Genomic DNA, 6,078 nt, shown 5'->3' with positions numbered 1-6,078 from the left:
GAGTTTTTATGACATATGTTATTTGTTAATGTAGTTGGTGGTATTCTCCATGTTGAATCCACGTCCAGGCGAGGTAGTCTACTAAAATAGCCTCACAGACGTTGATTCCAGATTATTCCTTGAGTTGGAATCAATTGTAGTAGAGGTTGGGACTGCACCAAAGTCTGTCAATCATGCACATCGAGTTCTATCGAGGCCAAATAAATATATTACAAAGTCTGGCTTGATAGGCCTTGACTGGCCTCGATAGGTCTAGATTAAGTTTGGCCTCGATAGGACTCGATGTGCCTCAACTGGCCCCGATGGGCATGATTGACAGACTTTAGTGTCGAGGTATATCGAGGCCTATGGAGGCAGATAGGAAAAAAGTTGTAAAGTGCTATTTATTTAGATCAAAAACAACAAAATAATAGGAGAGGTACCTGAATGAAATAAACGCAGCAAAATCAATTGAATTATTACAGAACACAGAAATTTTTAAAGCCTAGCCTTACTTGACTTCCTATTGTGCCCACTACCACCACATCTGCTACACCTACGTGGCTTGAAGATCTTTTCCCCGCGTGAAGCATAGCAGTTTGTCTTTCGCCTACCCATTTTCTGCTTCTTGGGCCTTCCTACAGGGGTTTTCTCAACGGGGACGTCGACAACCATATCTCTGATGTGATCAGGGATTACCCATTCATCCTCGTTCCCAACAGGGTAAATAGTTTCCTTATAAGTTTCCCTCAATGCCTCAATTCTATAGTAAGGGGAACACAATGAGTAAATGCTTATGCTTCTTTTTCTGGCTGCAGCAAAAGCATGGACATGCGATATCCCAATGGTTTGGAACATGCAACAAGAGCATGATTTTGTGGCCAAGTTCACCTCACCATCACCATTACCATTGATCACAAGAAATTCATGATGACCAAGGACTTGGACATCTAGGAAAATTGCTTTCTCAACTATTTGCTTCACGTCTTTTTCCATCTCAGGTGATAACACAATTGTTGCTTTTGCAGCTCTTTCACATCTATCGGCAAACCAAGAGTGAAGAGTGAATCTTATGAATTCAAGGAAAGAAAACTGGATAGCTCCTTGCCCCCTTGGTTTTATTATTAAAGCTTCATGCGTAGTTACTCGTCATGATATTGTATCAGTTTCTAGGAAAATAAGTGCTACTCCACCTTTCAAAACCAATTCCCTCAAGATATTGAGCAATGGGCAGATCAATTACCTTAATGTAATGCCCCGAATTCTCCGATGTGTTTAACGGCGTGAATAGTAGGCCGGGAGGGCCATACTTGCTTAATTATGCTATTAATTGATTAAATGCGTGTATATGTTGATTATATTATGATATGATATGAAATGCATGCATGTGAGTCCATATTTTTATCCACAGGGGTGTGATGGTAATTTGGCCCGTTAAGGGTAAATTGATTATTTGTTCGCATGTTGGTGATATAATTTGAGACCACATTATAATGTGGGTTTGTTCGAGCCATTTGGCATGAGACGATCAAGGAATGTTAAATATCGGTTTGGTCATAACGGGCTTAAGCTCGGGGCTCGGGGTGAGTCTCGGGGTGCTTTTAATGATTAGAGTGTTACCGGGGATTAAAGGGTAACGGGATGTGAAATATTGGTGTTTGAGAATTTTGAGATTAGCAAGGATTGGGAAGCGTTAATTATCATTAATGGTGTAGGTGGAAAGTGTCAAAATTACCCTTGAAGTGGTTATAGAAACTTTTAAAGACCCAGGGGTATAATGGTCTTTTGGTTTGGATATATATGATGTTTAGATGGCTGTAAAAATAGAACCCAAAACAGAGTTCCCTTCTTCTCCTTCCCGTACCTTCTCTTTCCTTCATTTTCCTTGTTTCTTCTTTGGAGTTTTTGAGCTCAAGGTGTGGAATTAAGCTAGGGAATTTGGAGGTTGAGGTTGTAGACACAGCTCAGCCATTGAAGAGGGTTTGGTTTCAAATTTGAGGTGAGTTTTATCCATTGTTTTACTGGTTTTGCTCTGTTTTCGTTTTAGGATTTCAGCTCTTGATTTTAGTGTGGAAAGTTGGAATCAAGGGGAGTTCTTGTGGTGTTTTACCTGGGTTATGATGGGGGAGAGTTATGGGTGATGTTTGGAGGTTTAAATGGGTGTTTGGAAGAGGTTTGGGTGGTGTTTAAATTGGGTTTGAAGGGTTGGTTCCAAGAGAAATCGTAGAGGAAGAAAAACAGGGGTTTTGGCTGAACTGGGTGTTGCGCCGCGGCATGGCTAGGGAGAGCCGCGGCCCTTGGGGGCTGCTAGGTTTAGGCGCCTCTGTTTGAGGGGCAGGCCGCGGCCTGGCCAAGGAGGGCCGTGGCCCTTAAGGCATTTTTGGCCAGAATTAGCTTTTTAGCATGGGGATTCAAGCCTAAGGCCTTGGGAATGAACCTACTACCCAGTTGAGTAGTGTTTGAGGTCCCGGAGGTTAGGTTTTGGTTTGGGAACCTTTTATTATTCATTTTATTGATGGAATCCCATAATTTGGTTATGACCAGGTAACCGCTAAGGGACCAAAAGGTCGATCGTTCTCAGGGTCACTCTTTTATTTGTTCTTGCTCGAACCCGAGGTAAGAAAACTGCACCCCAAGTGTGACATGCATGGATATTTGTGAGGCATGTTGGTTATGTAATATGGACATGGATTGAACATGGAATGCTTAGCATATGTTATTCATTTGAGCATAGCACTGACTAATTAGTCAGGTTTGGCAAAGGTGCTAGTATCAACTGTGAAGCTGTGACTGATTAGTCAGGTTCGGCAGTGGTACTGGGCACTGGTCACGTTGCACTGACTTGTCAGTCAGAATTGGCAAAGGTGTTAGTGTCAGCTGTGAAGCTGTGACTTATTAGTCAAGTTTGGCGGTGATACTGGACACTGGTCACTTAGCGCTGACTTATTAGTCAAGGATGGACTTAGCGTGGTTCACGCAAGCCAACAGAGATTAGATCTATTCGACTACTAGCATTGAATGACTCAAGGAGCATTAATGCCTGACCGACCCTGAGGGTCGATGAGTAAACAGAGCTTGGAGGCTAGTGGCTTACCTAGCAGCCACTCTCCCGCTAGAAAAGAGAGCTTGGAGGCTAGTGGGATACTTAACAGCCACTCTCCCGCTAAAATCGTGTGATGTTCATTTGCTTATTTGAAAGCTTTATGATTCAATGTGATTATAATGATAATCATTTGATAATGTTTATGAAAAGTATTATGTTTTCTTGCTGGGCTTTGGCTCATGGGTGCTATGTGGTGTAGGTAAAGGGAAAGAAAAGCTCACCTAGCCTTGAGTGGAGAGCTGATGTGGTGGTGTGTACATATGCGGCCGCTTGACCACCACGGTCAAGGTGTTCTCAGAGGAACTAGGGGGTTTACCCTATTTTTGCCGCTTAGGTCGGCGGGATTGTAAATTTAAAACTGTAATGACCATTTTGTATTGAGAACCACTTGTAAATGTTTTGTTTAGCTCTGCAGAGCAGTTTGTAATAAAAATCTCCATTTCTTTTTCATTGGTTTTATACCTTAACCTGTTAATTACACTTAGAGCACGTTTTGACCAAATGACTAAGGTAATGAGTCAAATTTCCAGTCCACCGTTCACCGTAACTGTTCTGGGGTAGCTAGGGCGTTACACTTAATCTTGTCAAAGAACTTGTGAAATTCTATCCTTCGAAATGCATATGCTCACACCCCATGATGCCTTGAAAGTGTTCAGTTTTGAATTTTTCCACCACATTCATACAGATGTGGTGGTAACAAGCACCATGATAGGCATCTGGGAACACAAGCTCCAAAGCATGAGTAATGTTTTTATGCCTGTTTGATACAAAAGCTAGGTTGTCAACGTCACCTATGGCTTCCTTCAATTTTGTCATGAAATAAGTCCAAGAGTTATGGTTCTCACTGTCCACCAATGCAAACACAATTGGAAACAACCAGTTGTTTGCATCCAATGCAACAACACAGAGCATGGGGCCACCATACTTGTTCTTCAAGAATGTGTCTTCCACACAAATGACAGGACGACAGTACTAGAATCCACGCCTAGAAACACCGAGGGAAAATAGGCAATACAAGAAGCGACCATCTTCTGCTACAAAATCAGTAATTGTACCTGGGTTCTTATGCTCCAACTGACACAGGTATCCAGGTAACTTGGAGTATGATTCCTCAGGTGTGCCTCTTGCATACATAAGAGCCTTTTCTTTGCATCTTCATGCCTTCTCATAGCTCATTTTGACCCCAAAATGGTGCTTCATGTCCTCTTTTATGTTGTTTTCCATGTACCGAAACTATCGATAGAAAATTTCCTCTTGATTAGGTGGCAAACAACCCATGGTGATGCTTGACGGTGATCCTTATCTCGAATTTCTTTTGAGCAAGTGCGTACTTCATTGTATACAGTAATCTCAAACATTTTAGATCACATTTTTTTCTTTCCCCTCAATCTCCAACCACAATCAGGATCCTTACAGGTAATGTACCACACATCAGTACCGTATTTTTTCACCATAAACTCAAAATTATTCTTCATCGCAAAATATGGCTGCTTTGGTTTTCAATTCAAGCTTGTTCTGAAAGAACTTGCCAAGGTGCAATTCTCCTGAAACTTTTTTGGTTGAGGAATGATGTTGATGTGAGGCTTCTACATCCTCTTTGGTGAACATGGGAGCACTCCATGCTCTACGATCTTCACCTAAGTCCAATGGAGAACTCTAATTAAAACTATCATCGGTTCTACTTGGAGCTAGACAACTATTGCCAGTCCTAGGTGTTTGTCAATCTTCTATTATGTGCTCCTTAACTACCATAACATCTAAACTCTGCGTTGGCAAATCTGCCCTAATATCTAGGACACCAACATCTGTTGCATCAGCAACAGGATCGTCGTTGACATAAGGATCGTAGCCATAGGGATCATACTCCGCTATGTCATGAAAATATAGCGAATCTCTAACAGGGATATCATCATGGACTATAACATCTAGATTTGTCTCAGGAAGAAATGTCCCAACCTCACTTTGAGTTCCTTTGAAACCATGACATGGGGAATAAATGTTCTTTTCAAATCAAACTTCTTTATTAACGCTGGGAGAGGCCGATGCATTTCTTATACCTCTATTCTTAACTAATGTTACACATAGAGGAATCAACTTCTCTACAGATTTCGATGCTAACCCAATGAATGCACGCACATGCCTATCATTTTTTATAACGGTAGGTTTGATGGATTGTGAGAGGCATGTGTACAGGACCTCAAGTTTCAAGTCATTTACACATTTATCAACTTCAAGCTCATCGTACAGAATGTCAAGCAGTTGCTCATACGTCACGCCCTTCTCCAAAGGAAAAACTTGATTTTCAGCATCCCTGAAAATCCAATCCATATTTTTCAGTTCCCAAACACCATTGAATGAAAAAATATGGAAATAGTCAAATCTGTATATAAAAAAAAAAGGTCAAAAATTAAAACTATAACATAAAATAACAAAAAATTGATTTATATCGAGGTCTATCAAGTACAATCGAGGCAGACAATCCAATGTAATTCTTATGACCTATCGAGGACAGTCGAGGCACATCGAGGTAGACTGCCCAAAAATATTCTTATGAACCCATCGAGGCATATCGAGGTAGCCAATGGACATAAACGTATAAGGATTTTATCGAGGTCCATCGAGGACCATCGAGCCTCATCGAGGTGTTAAAATCCTAACACTATCAAGGCACGTCGAGGTCCATCGAGGACCATTGAGCCTCTATTCATGCAATCCACCGAGGCCTATTGAGTTTCATCGAAAATCATCGAGGCAGAAAAAAAACCTAGAAAAAAAAACTAAAAAGGAACAAAAATTCATTCCGACAGTGAAACATTACAATAAAACATGAAGGCATACACAGATCTATTCGAAATAGCACAAGAAATGTAGATAAACAAGTTTCCTCACTACATATAACAAATATATACTTACCCATACGAGTTTTGCCCCTAGATCCGAAAGAGAATCCAAAATGGAGTTTCTTGGCTTGAAAGGATTCACAACTTGGTCCTAGA

Source organism: Humulus lupulus, chromosome 4 (genome assembly GCF_963169125.1).
Source record: "Humulus lupulus chromosome 4, drHumLupu1.1, whole genome shotgun sequence".
NCBI lineage: Eukaryota > Viridiplantae > Streptophyta > Magnoliopsida > Rosales > Cannabaceae > Humulus > Humulus lupulus.
This window is presented reverse-complemented; position numbering follows the sequence as displayed.